At 47.2% G+C, this 19,739-nt stretch overlaps 1 long non-coding RNA gene across 1 annotated transcript in view; it reads right to left on the reverse strand.

Moving 5' to 3' along the window:
* Nucleotides 1–18,957, reverse strand: part of LOC141153555 (uncharacterized) — a 133,317-nt gene extending 114,360 nt beyond the window's left edge. The window contains exon 1 of the long non-coding RNA XR_012247320.1: nucleotides 18,646–18,957. This is a non-coding gene — a long non-coding RNA (uncharacterized lncRNA). The remainder of the gene's footprint in view (nucleotides 1–18,645) is intronic.
* Between the last annotated feature and the right edge of the window lie 782 nt (nucleotides 18,958–19,739).

Below are 19,739 nucleotides of genomic sequence, written 5' to 3' on the forward strand. Positions count from 1 at the left end.
TTGATGAGAGCAGGTGCTCCATCACTAGGATGTATAAGAGAGGGGACAGAGGACATCCCTGCCTTGTCCCATTGGTGATTATGAAAGGTGATGAAAATGTTCTGACGCGCCCCCTGGGCCTTGGGACACCCGGAGCCGGACACTTTTTGGTGGATGCTGGTGGTTGTAGTCTCCGTGGTGGTGACCCGGTTCCGTGGCTCAGGGCGGTCAAACCAGTGGCGGAACTATTTACTCACAGTTCTTATTATCCAGACCACGTCTGCAGGTAACGGCTGCCCACGTCGTACTGTGCTCACCAGGTGAGGGGCTCAGACAACTCCCAGATAACTTTGGAGCGCTTCACAGGACCCCCTTTGTGTGTCCTTTGTCTGGCCTTTCTTACCAACCCTCCTGTCCGGCTGCCTCGGGCCTCCTCTTGGTAAACTTGTCCCTATGTGGAACCTTCCTAGCGGGTGTAGCGAGGGGCTGCGCCACATAAAATGTCACAGCCTCTGGTTTCTAGCTGAGGGTCGTTTCCCGCCTCCACTAGTTTCGGGGACCGGTCTCCCCCTTTGGCCTGACCCCTCCACGCAGGTGGATTCGGGGGTGCGGTGGCGACTCGCCCGTCCGCACCCCTGGGATCCCTTCGTTCCTCGTTCCTGGAGCCTTCTCCGCTCCTCTGTCTTCCTTCTCCCTCTTCCAGGCCTGGGCCTCTGTTACTAGGCCCGCCTCCGGAGCAGAGCTCATGCAGAGCCCCTGCTCCCTGTCACTTCTGCTCAGACTTCTCTGCACTGAACTAAGATGGTGCCCACCTTTTATACTCCCTTCTCAATGCACCCAGGAACTGCTTCCTCCCTGCTCCTGCACTACAGGGTTCCCCTTCCTCAGTGTTCCCTCCCCCCACTCCAGCCAGGGACAGGGACTGTCGTGCCCATCTCAGGGGCATATTGGTCGCCCTGCCCCACGGCAATGTGGTGTAATGCATGCAGGTGTCGGGTCCTGATCCACACTCCATCCTTACCTGAGAGTGAGATATCACACCTCTGGGTGAGGTGCAATACCTCTGTAGCAATCGAGCCCTCAGGGTGCTACAGTTCCATTTATCTTCAGCCTAGGTGACGTATTGCGATACAGGGCCGTGATTTTGGCTATAAAAGGGTCCCCTAGACCCCTACCCCAAACTTTTTAAGAGAATAATATATGGCGCGCCAGGAGACTCTATGGAATTCTTTCTCAGCATCCAACGAGAGTATCTAATTACAAATTTTTAACTGCATCTAGCCCAGGAAATACTTTGTGCCTAGTAGCAGTGTCTGCTAGTCAGCGGATTATCCCGGCTGTTAAGCAAGCTACACCACCTGTAGTTTGGACGCTTAATTTTTTTCAAAGGAAATGCTTCGGGACCACGGGATACTCAGTGAAGAGCATCAGGAGGCACCCCAAGGCATAGGGGCTGGGACTGGCAGTAGGATGCCTTGCGGTGGACATCCGAGCTCGATCCTTATAAAAGCTTTTTAACTGCAGCAGCTTTAGTGGACGCTACTGGAGCTGGAATTACGCGGCTGCTGGCATGAGACTTGCCCTCCAATAGATCCTTGTAAATGGATTTAAAGTGTATTCATTCAAATTAGAGAGACAATTTAAATTAAAAAGCTTAGAGCTGCCTCCACCACAGGGGGGCTCGCTCGACCCACCAGCGGACAGGCACCAGTATTGGGAGAGGGGGGCTGGCCGTCAGGGTTCACCGCGGCTCTGGCACAAACCCGGCGACACGGAGGTGGCACGGGCAGGAGCGGACTGAACGTGTCGGCTTCTCACTTTTTGGATTTTAGAAGGGCATGACATGCCTATATCTGTGTCTCCCCCTCCTTTTACTCCTCCACCTCTTTTCTTTTCGCATGACTATATGTACTTGTCACTTTTCCATGTGTTAGTTATGTCTTCTGAGCAGTTTGTCAGCTTTTGGACACCTTTGAAGGTGTTTTCTATGTGTTTCTATGTGTTTTTGTTTGTCTGCCATTGGTTTTAATGGTGTTCGAAGGTGTTCAACGAACAGTTCGACGAACAGTTCGGCGAGCACACGGGTGTTCGATGAACCGAACCGAACTCGAACACTACGGGGGTGGCTCAACACTAGTCTCTACCTTTCTGCGAATTAGCTGACTGATGCGAGATGTAGGATTGTTGGTGACCAAAGTGTATACCTCTGGGTCATTGAGCTGTCCCTCAATCTCTCTGACATAGTATGAGCGGTCCACTACAATAGCACCCCCTTTATCGGCTGGCTTGATCGTAATTTGATTGTTCCTAGATAGTGAACTTAAGCATTGTTTTTCTGGTCAGATTCGTCTGTAGGGGAAACTTATTATTGGATATTTCGGTCGTAAGTGTCTCAATGTCTCTTCTAACCAGTGTAATGTATGTCTCCACTGGGTGGTACGTTTTCGGGGGATTGAATCGTGAAGGTATCCTAAGTCCTAATTCTCTTAGTGAGAGTAGTTCACTTCCATGTTGGGTGGGGGGGTGATTGGGAGGGGTCATCGTTTGTAGAGAAATGGACTCTGAGTCTCAGATTGCGAAAGAAGCGTCTTCGTTCAAGGTCTAATGTAAATGGGTCGAAGGACGGGGTGGGGCAAAAGGATAATCCCCTCTGTAGTAGTCCGGTCTCTGTGGGAGTGAGAACCTGTGAGGAGATGTTATAGACAAGGACGTCGGGCCTACCTGTGATCGTAGAGTCATTCTCTCGGGCTGCACCTGTGGGGGAACAGGAGGTGGTAAAGTAGTTAGGAACCTGTTGGACTCTGTGGACTGTCCCCCTCTTGCCCCTCCACGTTTGGCATGTCGGGGTTGTCATGCCCAAAAAAAAACGTCTGGGGCGTGGGGGCATATACTCGCCGTCGCTGCCAGAGGATGAGTAGAAACGAGAGCCGTACGTGGTTTGGCCCGATTGCCATCTATACACCTGGCCTGATTGATAGTCCTCCTCGTCTCTCTTAAATTTAGATATCTTACGGTCTTGTAGTGTTTTTTTGTAGGAGATCAGAATATCAGTGGTTCTCTTTTTGAGACTCTCGAACTGGTCAGTGGGTGTAGTGTTGGCCAGCTGATCCTCTAGGGAAATAATCCTCCCTTCGAGTTCAGTTATCTCTTTTTGTATAGAATCTATAGTGCGTAAAATAAGGTCCATGGAGCATTTATTGAGAATGCGCTCAAATTTGTATCAAAATTCAATATTGTCAGCAAATAAGGTTGGTTAAATGTTGACTCTGAGTCCTCTGGGGATCCGTTTAACACGGTGATATTCGGCAAGGGTAGAGAGATGCAGGTCAAGAGCAACCAATTTCTTTCTTTCTTTTTCGTAGTCCCGGGTTTTGTTGTCCTCGGTGGAAGAGTGAAGAAAGGTATTCCTATCAATCTTAGATAGGGTAGCTGCAGTTTCTTCGTCGTTATATGCAAACGTATTGAACGACATGGGAATTTAAATAGGAGCTTTGGTACCAACCAAACTTCAGATCAATAATATATAAGGACCAAGCTCGACTTATGAAAAAAAGGTGCCAGGAACACAACTTTCTAGACAAGATATGATAAGATTCCGGCACTCTCAATAAATGTAGAAAGTCAATAGTTGTGATACAAAAGTAGATGCTTTAATTGTTTCTCCAATATAGTTGCTCATCTAGTTGCCCAACGCTTCAACCCCACAGGGGTTTTCATCAGGGACTTCAGATAAGCTTGAAACCAGAGCATAAACATAAACACGGAAGTCTTGCCTGTTAGTAGTCTGGCACGCATAGCTGAGTTTATGTTACGCTGCCTTTCCCATGACCCTCGCGTTCTCAAAATTTTGGGTAACAGTCATTACTGGTTGGTGACACTTCTAGACTCACGCTACAAGGAGAACTTTATATCTCTTATTCCTGAGGCGGACAGGTCTACAAAAATGGAGCAGTACCAGAAGGCCCTTGTTGCGGAACTATTAAAAAAATTCCCATCTGAAAACACTGGCGGCAGAGGGCACACTTCGTTGAACAACCAAGGAGTACAGGCGAGAGAGACACAACTTCAATCCAGCAGAGGCAGGGGAACACTGTCAAAGTTCTGGGAGAGTTTTCTCAGACCCTCCCATCGCACAGGCCCTGAGGCGCAGGGTACTCTCACAAGGAGTGCAAAGTTTGGGAAAATGCTGAAGGAGTACCTTGCCGACCGTACCAACGTCCTCCGTGATTCCGCTGTGCCTTATAATCATTGGGTATCCAAGCTGGATACGTGGAATGAACTGGCTCTCTATGCCTTGGAGGTCCTGGCCTGCCCTGCCACCAGCGTTTTATCAAAGCGGGTTTTTAGTGCTGCTGGTGGAATTATAATTGATAAGCGCATCAGCCTGTCAACTGAAAATGCTGACAGGCTGACTCTTATAAAAATAAACAAGGGCTGGATTGGGCCAGACTTCTCAACACCACCGAATGATAAACTCCAATCCAGTGTCTTTTCTTGGGAAGTGTATTCCCATGCACCTTTTCACACCCACACATGGGTATATGCTTCCTGATTTTGGCTATTTGCTCTTGTCCTCCTCCTTCTCCTCATCCTCCACCACCATATCACCAGGGTGACCATGGTCCGTGATGCAACACCCACATAATTTTTTTAAAGGGTGTTTATGATGCCCGTAAAAAAAATTTTTATACAGTATGTTCATGTATACCCCCCAGGGGTAAATGTTTGTCAGCCCATACACTTAGTGCATGGGCATTACAAGTATAGGAGGCCCGCTCCTTTCTAATGGGAACATTTTTTTATGAGGCCCTCCTCCACGTCTCTTCCAAGGGGCATTGAAGTGCCTCCAAATTTTTGGCAGCCCTTGCATTCACTGCATAGGCCAACACTATGGGAGACTCTCTCCTTTCTAATGGGAATTTGACATTACTGTGGCCCTGTTCTATGTGTCTTTAATTTCTTAGTGGGGTTTTTCCTAAATTTGGTCAGCCGTTGGACTCACTGCATACCCTATAACTGTATAGCAGACCCTCTCTTTTCTAATGGGAACATGTCGTACCTTGTTACTGTGGCCCTGCTCTATGTGTCTTTAAATTCTTAGTGGGGTTTTTCCTAAAATTGGTCAGCCGTTGGACTCACTGCAAACCCTATAACTGTATAGCAGACTCTCTTCTTTCTAATGGGAACATGTACTTGTTACTGTGGCCCTGCTCTGTGTGTCTTTAAATTCTTAGTGGGGTTTTTCCTAAAATTGGTGAGCCGTTGGACTCACTGCATACCCTATAACTGTATAGCAGACCCTCTCCTTTCTAATGGGAACATGTCGTACTTGTTACTGTGGCCCTGCTCTATGTGTCTTTAAATTCTTAGTGGGGTTTTTCCTAAAATTGGTCAACCGTTGGACTCACTGCATACCCTATAACTGTATAGCAGACTCTCTCCTTTCTAAATGGAATTTGTCGTTACTGTGGCCCTGCTCTATGTGTCTTTAAATTCTTAGCGCGGCTTTTCCTAAAATTGGTCAGCCGTTGGACTCACTGAATACCCTATAACTGTATAACAGACCCTCTCCTTTCTAATGGGAACATGTCGTACCTTGTTACTGTGGCCCTGCTCCGTGTGTCTTTAAATTATTAGTGGGGTTTTTCCTAAAATTGGTCAGTCGTTGGACTCACTGCTTAGCCTATAACTGTATAGCAGACCCTCTCCTTTCTAATGGGAACATGTCGTACCTTGTTACTGTGGCCCTGCTCCGTGGGTCTTGAAATTCTTAGTGGGGTTTTTCCTAAAATTGGTCAGCTGTTGGACTCACTGCATACCCTATAACTGTATAGCAGACCCTCTCCTTTCTAATGGGAACATGTCGTACCTTGTTACTGTGGCCCTGCTCCTTGTCTCTTTAAATTCTTACTGGGGTTTTTCCTAAAATTGGTCAGCCGTTGGACTCACTGTATACCCTATAACTGTATAGCAGACCCTCTCCTTTCTAATGGGAACATGTCGTACCTTGTTACTGTGGCTCTGCTCTATGTGTCTTTAAATTCTTAGTGGGGTTTTTCCTAAATTTTGGCAGCCCTTGCAGTCACAGCATGGGCATTACCACTATTGGAGACCCACTCCTTTATAATGGGAACATTTTTTTTACTGAGACACTCCTCTGTGTCCCATCAAAGGGATATTGGGTTGCGGCCAAATTTTTGGCAGCCCTTGCAGTCACTGGATATGCAATAACAGTATAGGAGACGCACTTGTTAATAATGGGAACAACAAAGCATAGCCAGCTGATGGCTCTCTTACAATAGCTAGGGCCGACTGCTAACCTTTTAAGAATAGTAAGGGCCGTCTGATGTCCCTGTAAAAATAGGCTTTATGACTTTCAGAGTCCCTCCATCATAAATAAAACAGGATGTGTCTGATGATGTGTCACACACCACATTGCCAGATAAGGTTGTAAAATGTTAAAATTACATTTCCCGGTGAATGCATTTTTCTTAAAAAATGACGTAAAACAAACAAAACAATAGGATCTTTCTTTAGTATAAAAAACAGCATCACCAATTTATCCTTAATGTAATCACATTGTTCAGCTTATGCACCTCCTCCTCCATCTCCGAAATGACCACATCAGTCACAAGCTGACAGCACTGCAGCACTGCCTTGGCCAAGCGGCAACAGGCTGTGCTGAAGATAACATGCTTAATGCTTAATTGACAAACCGCCCAGCGCTGCAGAGTTGTTGAAAGCTGTAACACAGCAGCCTGATCTGTGGCTCTCACCGCTGAACATACAGCCAGGCATGGTCGTGTGTGACAATGGGCGGAACCTGGTGACGAAGAAATGACAGCCGGGGTAGATACGGTTTCCCTCTATGCCAGTCCTTTCACCGAGTTAAAGAATATGGCTGTGGTGAAATACAACTCCCACTGAGAAGCTGCTTCATATTGAAAAACATTGTGCCCACCAGAGGATTTGATTCTGAGGGCTAACCTTTCCCACCCGCTCAAGAGCCCCATAGCAGCTGCAAAGTTAGTGCTATCATGAACTCTCCTGAGGTAGAAGCCAAGGCACACCAGAGGATTCTCTGGTGGGACCGTCCAACCCTGCTGAGAAGCAGTCCTGGCTAAGAAAAGTGTGTGGGAAGGTTCCCAGACACTCTATGGCTGCTTTTTTACTGAGGAGGAAACACACGCAAACATGGGGAGAACATACAAAGTCCTTGCAGATGTTGTCCTTGCTGGGATTTGAACCCAGGATCCCAGCGCTGCAAGGCTTCAGTGCTAACCACTGGTCCACTGTGCTGCCGTTCACCCTCTAATATCTAACAGGCTGGAGAAACTTGCACCTACTGCCACTCTATCTTCAGCTCCTTTGTGAGAAAATGTATTTGGGCAGCCACTCAGTGTACCAAATAAAATTCCTGAGAAGGAAATTGGGGATGGCTTCGGTACTGGTAGTGGGGGCAGTGCTAATACCATGGCGCCGTACCATAGTTTGCTGGAAATATTCCAGGCTGGTAGGAGGCAAGCAAATTCCCACAGAAAAGTACCAGCAGTAATGTTCAGGCCACTAACTGGGAGAAATGACACGCAGGGTAGATACGGTTTCCCTCTATGCCAGTCCTTTCACCGAGCTAAATACAAATCTCAGCAAAAAAAGTTGTGGACTGGCTCCGTACCGTCCCTGGCCACATTCACCTGTCCACGTGTTTGTGGTTAGGCGGTCTTTCCCAGTAAGTGCACTGGGGAGGGCACGGTTAATGCTGTGGGTCCCGTGCTTGTGGAAGGCGGAGGAGATACCGGGAAATATAGTGGCGGCTGGGGCCCGAGTATGGACACCCGGCCGCCGCCATGAGGTTGTGAAAAGCTTCCGCCTCCATGAGCTTAAAAGGACATATTTCAAGTGCAAAGAGCTGCCCAGAAATCTGGCAGTTTAGTGTTGCGGCCTGTTGGCTGGTTGCATACTTGCACTTGCATTCCAAGTAACAGAAAACTAAGCAGATGGTGGCCTCTGTCATCATCATGGCCTCACCTCGGCACTATGAACTCTCCTGAAGGAGAAGCCAGGGCCCACCGGAGGAGTCTCCGGTTCTCTGGTGGGCTCGTCCAACCCTGCCAAAAAGCAGCCCTGGCTAAGAAAAGTGTGGGGGAAGGTTCCCGGACACTCTATGGCTGCTTTTTTAATGTGGATCGGCCATGCTTATGCATGTTATTTCTCAAAACGCATTACAGATCAGGCCATTGTCCAATTCTGTATTCAAGAAATTAAATGCGCAAAGAAAGATGTGTGTGTGTCAAAGCGCCACCGACAAGTGCGAGTTGATGTTGGACGGGCTGCCATTGCTTCTGCAACAAGCTCAATTACAGGACTTCCTGGGAGAAATTACACCCAGGGTAGATACGGTTTCCCTCTATGCCAGTCCTTTCACCGAGCTAAATACAACTCTCAGCAAAAAAAGTTGTGGACTGGCTCCATACCGTCCCTGCCCACATTTACCTGCCCACGTGTTTGTGGTTAGGCGATCCTTCCCAGTAAGTGCAATGGGGAGGGCACGGGTAATATTGTGGGACCCGTGCTTGTGGAAGGCGGAGGCGATACCGGGAAATATAGTGGCGGCTGGGGACCGAGTATGGACACCCGGCCGCCGCCGGCATGAGGTTATGAAAAGCTTCCGCCTCCACGAGCCTTAAAGGCCACATTTCAAGTGCAAGCAGCTGTCAAAAATTTGGCAGTATAGTATTGCAGCCTGTGGGTGGGTGGGTGGCTGGCTGCCTGCATACTTGCGCTTGCATTCCAAGGAATCGGGTAGGGACAACTGAACGCTGCAGTGGGACAAGGACGTGGACGGTGATTGTTGCAAGTCTGCAATGACAGGTGCATGGCGGGAGGCATCTTTGCATGCGCCAAGGATCACTTATGATGGGTACACTTTTAGGCAGTGACCTGGGAGTCAGAGATGCTTCCAGAGGTCTTCCCCATGCTGTTGCCATGTCTTTTCAGCACTGTATGCATGTGTCTGATGATGTGTCACACACCACATGGCCAGATAAGGTTGTAAAATGTTAAAATGACATTTCCTGGTGAATGCATTTGTCTTGGTTGAAAGCAATTCAAAAGTGCAAAAACACATCAAAAACGCTACCTGTTAACATAGCCCAAGTTGTGGAGGAGTATTTTTGGTTTTGGTTATTTATTTTGCCTTATATACAAGTCATTACCCTGGAAAGGATGTTCCTTTATATATTTCCCAGGAAAATCCATTTTGGTTTCGTTTTTGTATGTTTTATTGTGAGTCCATAAAAGTGGCGTAATACTCTGACCACGTTGCTGACAGCAGTGATCTGTGAGTCAGAGATGCTTCCAGGGGTCTTCCCCATGCTGTTCCCATGTCATGTGTGCACTATTCCCATCGATTTGGGCAATTTTTAGGCCCTCTGCAGACCGCCGGGGGGAGCCACCTGAAAAATGCTCGAGTTTCCGATAGACTTACATTGGGCTTGTTGCTCAGGTCGAGCAACCGAGTATTCCAATTTGCTCGACCCGAGCAACGAGTACCCGAGCATTTTAGTGCTCGCTCATCACTATTCTCTAGCCTTAAAATTATTAGGTCAGATTTGAGGTCATCTATGAAGGAGGATCTGATGGAGGCAATTCTATTTCTTAGAACAAATTCATAGACTGCACAAATGTTATTTAGTATGTTTTTGTTGAAAACTGTTTTTTGCCACTTACATAGTTTATTATAGCGTTATATATATATATATATATATATATATATGTAATCGATATTACATAGTATATTACATATTTACAATTTATTACAGTTTTTTGTGTTCTAAAGTTGTATTACAATAAATCTATATTATGTTCTATCTAAATATCTTGATTATTGTATCATAAAAATGATTAAATGTCTGATGTTCACATTGTATTACAATACATTTTTCACTTAAATATAAGCTATATACACTGCTCAAAAAAATAAAGGGAGCACTTAAACAACAGAATATAACTCCAAGTAAATCAAACTTTTGTGAAATCAAACTGTCCACTTAGGAAGCAACACTGATTGACAATCAATTTCACATGCTGTTGTGCAAATGGAATAGACAATAGATGGAAATTATTGGCAATTATCAAGACACCCTCAATAAAGAAGGCGCTACCAGGAGACAGGCCAGTACACCAGGAGGGGTCCGTAGGAGGGCAACAATCCAGCAGCAGGACCGCTACCTCCGCCTTTGTGCAAGGAGGAACAGGAGGAGCACTGCCAGAGCCCTGCAAAATGACCTCCAGCAGGCCACAAATGTGTATGTGCCTGCACAAATGGATAGAAACCAACTCCATGAGGGTGGTATGTGGGCCCGACGTCCACAGATGGGGGTTGTGCTCACAGGAGAACACCGTGCAGGACGCTTGGCATTTGCCACAGAACACCAGGATTGGCAAAGTCGCCACTGACACCCTGTGCTCTTCACAGATGAAAGCAGGTTCACACTGAGTACATGTGACAGATGTGACAGAGTCTGGAGACGCCGTGGAGAGCGATCTGCTGCCTGAAACATCCTTCAGCATGACCGTTTTGGCAGTGGGTCAGTAATGGTGTGGGGTGACATTTCTTTGGAGGGCAGCACAGCCCTCCATGTGCTCGCCAGATTTAGCCTGACTGCCATTAGTTACTGAGATGAGATCCTCAGACCCCTTGTGAGACCATATGCTGGTGCGGTTGGCCCTGGGTTCCTCCTAATGCAGGACAATGCCAGACCTCATGTGGCTGGAGTATGTCAGCAGTTCCTGCAAGATGAAGGCATTGAAGCTATGGACTGGCCCGCCCGTTCCCCAGACCTGAATCCGATTGAGCACATCTGGGACATCATGCCTCGCTCCATCCACCAAAGTCACGTTGCACCACAGACTGTCCAGGAGTTGGCGGATGCTTTTGTCCAGGTCTTGGAGGAGATCCCACAGAAGACCATCCGCAACCTCATCAGGAGCATGTAGGGAGGTCATACAGGCACGTGGAGGCCACACACAATACTGAGCCTCATTTTGACTTGTTTTAAGGACATTTCATCAAAGTTGGATCAGCCTGTAGTGTGTTTTTCCACTTTAATTTTTGGGGTGACTCCAAATCCAGGCCTCCATTGGTTAATAAATTTGAATTTCATTGATGATTTTTGTGTGATTTTGTTGTCAGCACATTCAACTTTGTACAGAACAAAGTAATCAATGAGAATATTTCATTCATGCAAATCTAGGGTATGTTATTTGAGTGTTCCCTTTATTTTTTTCAGCAGTGTATGTGGGAGTCTGAGTCGAAGTCGTGGAGTCGGTGTAAGGGAAATTGAGGAGTCGGAGTCGCAGGTTTGGCTTACCGACTCCACAGCCCTGGTTGGACGGGCCCACGAGAAAACCGGAGACTCCTCCGGTGGGCCCTGGCTTCTCCTTCAGGAGAGTTCATAGTTCCAAGGTGAGGCCATGATGATGATAGAGGCCACCATCTGCTTAGTTTTCTGTTACTTGGAATGCAAGCGCAAGTATGTAGCCAAACACCCACCCACCCACAGGCCGCAACACTAAACTGCCAGATTTCAAAGCAGCTGCTTGCACTTGAAATATGTCCTTTTAGGCTCGTGGAGGCGGAAGCTGTCCACAATATTATGGAGGCGGCTGCCGGGTGTCCATACTTGGTCCCCAGCCGCCATTATTTTTCCCGGTATCGTCTCCCCTTTCCACAAGCATGGGTCCCACAACATTACCCGTGCCCTCCCCAGTGCACTTACTGGGAAGGACCACCTACCCACAAACACGTGGACAGGTGAATGTGGCCAGGGACGTTACGGAGACAGTCCACAGTTTTTTTTGCTGAGAGTTATATTTAGCTCGGTGAAAGGACTGGCATAGAGGGAAACCGTATCTACTTTGGCTGTCATTTCTCCGTCACCAGGTTCCGCCCATTGTCACACACGACCATGCCTGGCTGTATATTCAGCGGTGAGAGCCACAGATCAGGCTGCTGTGTTACAGCTTTCAACAACTCTGCAGCGCTGGGCGGTTTGTCAATTAAGCATTAAGCATGTTATCTTCAGCACAGCCGCTTGGCCAAGGCAGTGCTGTCAGCTTGTGACTGATGTGGTCATTTCGGAGATGGAGGAGGAGGTGCATAAGCTGAACAATGTGATTACATTGAGGATAAATTGGTGACGCTGTTTTTTATACTAAAGAAAGATCCTATTGTTTTGTTTTTTTTACGTTATTTTTTAAGAAAAATGCATTCCCATTAGAAAGGAGAGAGTCTGCTATACAGTTATAGGGTTTGCAGTGAGTCCAACAGCTGACCAATTTTAGGAAAAACCCCACTAAGAATTTAAAGACACATAGAGCAGGGCCACAGTAACAAGGTACGACATGTTCCCATTAGAAAAGAGAGGGTCTGCTATACAGTTATAGGGTACACAGTGAGTCCAACGGCTGACCAAATTTAGGAAAAACCCCACTAAGAAATTAAAGACACATAGAGCAGGGCCACAGTAACGACAAATTCCCATTAGAAAGGAGAGAGTCTCCCATAGTGTTGGCCTATGCAGTGAATGCAAAGGCTGCCAAAAATTTGGAGGCACTTCATTGCCCCTTGGAAGAGACATGGAGGAGGGCCTCATAAAAAAATGTTCCCATTAGAAAGGAGCGGGCCTCCTATACTTTTAATGCCCATGCACTAAGTGTATGGGCTGACAAACATTTACCCCTGGGGGGTATACATGAACATACTGTATAAAAATTTTTTTTTACGGGCATCATAAACACCCTTTAAAAAAATTATGTGGGTGTTGCATCACGGACCATGGTCACCCTGGTGATATGGTGGTGGAGGATGAGGAGAAGGAGGAGGACAAGAGCAAATAGCCAATATCAGGAAGCGTATACCCATGTGTGGGTGTGAAAAGGTGCATGGGAATACACCTCCCAAGAAAAGACACTGGATTGGAGTTTATGTTACGCTGCTATCATTCGGTGGTGTTGAGAAGTCTGGCCCAATCCAGCCCTTGTTCATTCTTATAAGAGTCAGCCTGTCAGCATTTTCAGTTGACAGGCGGATGCGCTTATCAGTTATAATTCCACCAGCAGCACTAAAAACCCGCTCTGATAAAACGCTGGCGGCATGGCAGGCCAGGACCTCCAAGGCATAGAGAGCCAGTTCATTCCACGTATCCAGCTTGGATACCCAATGATTATAAGGCACAGCGGAATCACGGAGGACGTTGGTACGGTCGGCAAGGTACTCCCTCAGCATCTTCCCAAACTTTGCACTCCTTGTGAGAGTACCCTGCGCCTCAGGGCCTGTGCGATGGGAGGGTCTGAGAAAACTCTCCCAGAACTTTGACAGTGTTCCCCTGCCTCTGCTGGATTGAAGATGTGTCTCTCTCGCCTGTATTCCTTGGTTGTCCAACGAAGTGTGCCCTCTGCCCCCTGCGTTTTCAGATGGGAATTTTTTTAATAGTTCCGCAACAAGGGCCTTCTGGTACAACCCCATTTTTGTAGACCTGTTTGTCTCAGGAATAAGAGATATAAAGTTCTCCTTGTAGCGTGGGTCTAGAAGTGTCACCAACCAGTAATGACAGTCACCCAAAATTTTGAGAACGCGGGGGTCATGGGAAAGGCAGTGTAACATAAACTCAGCAATGCGTGCCAGACTACTAACAGGCAAGACTTCCGTTTCCTCACCAAGAGGATGACTGACCATGCACTCCTCCTCCTCTCTGTCCTCTGGCCATCCACGCTGAACAGACGGTTTGACAGTTGTGCAGGTAGTACCATCTATAGTGCATGAAACTAGCTCCTGTCCTTCCTCCTCCTCCTCCTCCTTTTCCTCATTGTCACCCAATCCACGTTGGGATGAGAAGAGGCTTGGCTGTGTGTAATCACCCTGTATGGTTCCTTGCTCCATCTTATCGTGCTCCGCCTGCAATGCATCCTCTTTCATTGTGAGCAGAGAGCGTTTCAGAAGACAGAGAAGCGGGATGGTGACGCTAATTATGGCGTCATCGCCACTCAGCATCTTGGTGGAGTCCTCAAAGTTTTGGAGGATGGTACATATGTCTGACATCCATGTAGACTCCTGAGGTCTTATGTGTCGAGTCTGAACTGAATACCGACAGCCTTGTTGATGCTGGTACTCAACAACTGCCCAATTCTGCTCACAAATCCTTCCCAACATCTGCAGTGTAGAGTTCCAATGTGTGGGGACATCACACACCAGTCTGTAAGCCGGAAGCTGCAAACGCTGCTGAAACACGGCAAGGGCGGCGGAAGCTGTAGCTGACTTTCTAAAATGGGCACACAGGCGGCGTACTTTAACAAGCAGATCCGGCAGCTCCAGGTAGGTTTTGAGAAACCGCTGAACCACGAGGTTAAGCACATGGGCCAGGCATGGTACGTGTGTGAGCTCGCCTCACCTCAGAGCCGCCACCAGGTTCCGGACATTGTCACACACGACCATGCCTGGCTATAGGTTCAGCGGTGTGAGCCACAGATCTGCCTGCTCTTTCAGACCTGTCCACAACTCTTCAGCATTGTGTGGTTTGTCACCTAAGCAGATTAGCTTCAGCACAGCCTGTTGCTGTTACTATATCATCCACCACCTCGTCTTCCACTTCCACACCCTGGTCCTCCTCCTGACTTTCTGGCAATTGTGTCTCATCATCGTCCACCTCTTGCGACACTTTCCCACCGTCGCCTTCGTGTGACCATGGCCGCTCAAATATTTGGGCATCGCTACACATGATCTCCTCTTGCCCTGCTTCAAGTGGACCGGGCGAGAGGCCCGAATCTATAAATGGAAAAGTGAACAGCTCTTCAGAGTGTCCAAGTGTGGGATCATTTGTCTCCGAGCACTCGGCATGGTGGGAGGAAGGAGGATCAGGGTGAGGAATATGCGGTCCAGACTCACGGCTACTGAGACTTGACCGTGTCGAAGACAGGGTGGTGGTGGTGGTGGTGGCTAAGTGACTGGAAGCATTATCCGCTATCCAACCAACAACCTTTTGACACTGCTCTGGGTTCAATAGTGGTGTGCTGCCGTCCCCTAGGAATTGGGACAGGAAGGTCAGGCGAGAAGATGTGGGTGTTTGTTGTGGCACAATTTCGGCTTGCCCACGGCCTTGTCCTCGGCCTCTGCATGCACCATCACCATCACGTCCAGTTCCCCGTCCCTTGCCACGTGCCTTGCCCATTTTAAATGGAGGACAGTATCTTCCACGCTCACTAAAAATGACTGAGTTTGGAGCGAACTTATATGTGATCCGTGTGACGGAGAAAACAAGAGTTTTAAATACCTGGCCTGTAGGTAAGTAGTTTGAACAGCAAACTGATGTGAATTGCTTCACTGACACACTAAAGGAAATTTTTAATGGAGGGCAGAAATGGCAGTATTTTCTGACAACGTATATGTGATCCGTTTGATGGAGTAAACACAGTTTTAAATAGCTGGATTTCTAGTGCTTTAATATGGAAAGGACCTGGCTGTATTCTGCAGTGCCAACAAGCAAATGGCGCAGAAAAACAGTGTTCTCTGGCTTGCTTTTTAAGCAAATAATGAGGAATAACATCCAAAAAAAAAGTATTCCTGGCCCCTGAGACCTGGGCCTTTGTATAGAAATATCGAACTGCAGCAGAAGGCAGAATTGGAATGGAGCCTCTTGTGCTATATGCACTGCAGTCTGCTATAAACACCGCCTGCCTATACACCCTACCTGCCTGATATCTCTGCAGATGGATTAGTCCTCAGAAGGACTGTTTGTTGACATGGATATGTGTAATGTACGGTTTTTCTCCCTACACTACCTAATACACAAGCAAATCTCTCCCTAGCTCAGCAGCACCTCTCCCTACACTGTCTAATTCCGGAGTGACTGTGACGAGCATGGCGGCGCCAGGTCTGATATAGACCTGATGACGCTGTGCGGCCAGCCACTGTAATGCCACAACCAACATGGGTACGGCATTACAGTGAGTGGTAGGCAATCCCTGCATGTTGATTGGCGCTCTAAAGAGCGCCAAACATGCAGGGAGGGGACCCGAGCTCCCGCAGAGCAACCCTGGAAATATTTGGCGAGCACCGAGCAGTAGCGAACATGCTCGCTCATCACTACACAACTGTAAAAACGTAAAGGATCTGATTCATTATTGCATTTCCGCTAGTTTTTTTGGTGTCAATACTTTTCAATTAGTGACTTTGATTTGCAACAAATTCAAATTTGCTCCCTTTACAAGCTGTGATTTAGTCACCGTATTTTTCAGACTATAAAACACACCGTACTATAAGACGCACCCCAAATTTTTGGGGGTGGAAAATAGGGAACATTTTTTTTTTTATAAGATGGGGGTCCGTCTTCTGGTCTGAATTGGTATCCTACCTGGGGAGCGGTGGTCACAGGAGGCATGGTCCCTCAGGAAGCCAGCGGCGGCAGAAGTGAAGCAATGATGCGGGCCGTGGGTGGGAGAAGGGGGTGTCGCCAGCAGCAGGGGGTTGCGGTGCTGGTCAAAAGGGATCGCAGGAAGCAGGGTCCCTCAGGAACTCAGCGGCGGCAGAAGCGGTGAGATGCTGCGGGGCCGGTGTCGGCGGTCAGGCAGAGAGCGGAGTGTATTTCTTTTCTTGGGGCCTGAAGCCGTGATCTACAGGGAAACTGCCGCCCAAGCCGGCGCATGTGCACACTGGGATCTCGGCAGCCATATTCCCGAAGCTGTGGGCCTCAGGGAAATGGCCGCCGAGATCCCAGTCTGCACAGCCATTTCCCTGTAGATTGCGGCTTCGGGAAGATGGCTGCAGCCGCCGGAAAAGCAATCCACTCCGCTCTGCCTGACCATCAACACCGGCCCCGCAGCATCTCACCGGTTCTGCCACTGCCAGGTTCCTGAGGTTGGGACCCTGCTTCCTGAGATCCCGTTCCACCACCACCTCAACTCCCCAGGTAAGCTACGTTCGGACCATAAGACGCACCCCCCATTTTCCTCCCAAATATGGGAAGGAAGGTGCGTCTTATGGTCCGAAAAATTCGGTAGTTTCCTGATACTTATGAATATGTCTAAAAAAAAAGCCAGATTGAGTGAAATGTGACCTTTAAAAAGCTGCAAAAATTGGTTTCCTCCTGGAGTGATTTTGTATATGCTAGGCATTTTGGCACATTTTTCGTGACATTTTGAAAAAGGTGCAATTTTTCTCACAAAAAAAAGTCACAAAACTAGTTAAAAGGACTCTGTCAGCACAGGATGACGGTTCAGACTAAGTCCCGCCACTTCACAGCTTCACAGTTTCACAGTTTTCCCTCTATCTGCCCCCCCCCTCTTCTTTGATTGACAGCTCTGGCATCATAGAGCCACAGAAGGGTGGAGATAGATGGTAATCAAGCAGTCAAAAGAAAAAAGTAACAAAACCAAAAATGATGAATCAGGCCGAAGGTATCTTTAGGCTGTGTGCCCACTATGCGTTTTTGCTTGCAAAACGCTTGGTAATCCGTACCCCATGATCCCCAATGAAAATCTGTATGTTCTGTGCCCATGCTGCGGAATTTTCCGCAGGGGATTTTCTTTGCGGAAAAATCCGCAGTATGTCAATTATTTGTGCGTTTCTGCATGCAGATTTGCGATCCCTATGCATTTGAAAAACGCAAGTCAAATCCGCATGTAAAAACGCTGCAAAAACGCTTGTAAAATCCGCAAGCGTTTTTGACTGCCAAGACCATGCAGAAACGCTGCGGAAATGTTCTGCTTCATTTCTGCATCGTGGGCACATAACCTAACCGGATTCAAGCAGAAAACACCACCACCACCTGCAGCCAGCAAAACCGCGTAGTGGACTCAAACCTGGTACAGATATACAACAAATGCAGATATAAACATGATGAATGTATTTAGCAAGAACATAGAATGCACAAACATGGATGAAAAATGCAACATCAAGTAAATGTCAAATGAAACCCCATCAGGAAAGGAGAAAAGAAAGCCAGCTGGAGATAGGTACTTTACATAACTACAAAACTTGGGGGTGTAACAAGGAATCTATGTGGGACATGCACTGGTAAAGTCGGTTTCCTGAAGTTCCCTTGTGCATCTGAAATGTCTGTATCTGCTTTTACTGTTGTAAAATAAACAAAGGCACAACAATGTAAAATCTTCAGGGAGCAAACAGCTTTTTCAATATAGACCCTTGTTATACTCCTTGGTTTCTGTGCAATATCTATAAATGGCTTCCCTTTCTCTTCACCTGATGGGGTTTCATCCGACATTTGCTTGATCGTGTATTATTATTTATCCTGATTTAAGCATCATATATTCTTGCTAAACATATTGTACATTGTTCTAGTTCATTTTTCTTTTTTCACTCAAAGATTTCACTTTCATTTTCAATGGATTTGTACAGATTATGGGTGACATTAAAGATGGAAAAACTTCTGTAAGGATTCATCTTGGTAGGTTTTTGTCATTAACAAAAAATATAATAAAAGGCATCTTAACATGGGTGTGAAGACTTTTTATATCTACTGTATATACTAGATTATGTACCTGTTCCCCAGCACATACCGTATTTTGGGGATTATAAGGCACACCCCAAATTTTGGGGACGAAAATAGGAAAAAAAATGCTTAATAAACTGGTGCGTTATAATCAGCTTACCTAGGGGGAGGGGCGGCGGCGGCACAGGGTCCCAGGTGGCAAAATATCATCTCCTCGAGATATTTGCTCAATATGAGCATGTGACGCCTCCGGGGCCATTTTCCCAGAATCCACTGCATAGAAGAGTATGGAAGGTGCAGGGCTCCAGCTTTCACAAAATGTCGGTGGAGCCCCCACACCACCGAACACCTCATCCTACCAGCATGGGGCCCGCAGCCATCTCCCGACTCCTGCCTCTGCCAGAAGCTTCCAGCAGCAGCAGTGACCCTGGGACCCCGCTCCACCGCAGCCGGTAAGCTCCACCGCTCAATTCTGATTATAAGACACACCCACACCCCCTCCAAACCTCCAAATTTGGGAGGGAAGGGGGATGAGTGCATCTTATAATCCAAAAATTACAGTAATTCTATGTTTAATTCTAAGGAACTAACAAATGTTTTGATCAGTGTCCAGCATTGTCACCCCATTTTACAAGCGTGCCAGTGATTCTGGAAGAAAGCAGACTTTTTGTATTCCTGGACTCCCCCCTTTAATTACATACTGTTCTTCAGTGATCTATTAGGAAAACGTATGAAGCCAGCTCAAAAGCGGAGGCCGCTTCATGGTAGGCAGATGCCAGCTGTGCAACTACGTGACCAGAGTGTGCTCTGATTGCTGCAGTTTATCCATTTAAATGTCGCTTTCAATGTCACCATTACATCGGCTCTCAAGGCATTCCCCCCTGTCATAATTACGGGGAGTCAATGAGTTATCATGGCAGCAGATGACCTGCTGAAAGCCCTCGTAACTGCCATCTTAGTACTCCTGAGCTTCATAGGATAATCGTGATTTTACTATATACTGCAATACTGTAGTATCGCAGTATGTAGTATAAGCAATCAAACGATCGCACGTTAACCCCTTTACTCCTGAGGGTGGTTTGCATGTTAATGACCAGACCAATTTTTACAATTCTGACCACTGTCACTTTATGAGGTAATAACTCTGAAACGGATCCCACTGATTCTGAGAGTGTTTTATCGTGACACATTGTACTTCATGATAGTGGTAAAATTTCTTCGATATCACTTGCATTTATTTGTGAAAAAAATCGG

The sequence above is a fragment of the Phyllobates terribilis genome, unplaced genomic scaffold (genome assembly GCF_046119375.1).
Source record: "Phyllobates terribilis strain yellow unplaced genomic scaffold, ASM4611937v1 Scaffold_1__5_contigs__length_1240528914, whole genome shotgun sequence".
NCBI lineage: Eukaryota > Metazoa > Chordata > Amphibia > Anura > Dendrobatidae > Phyllobates > Phyllobates terribilis.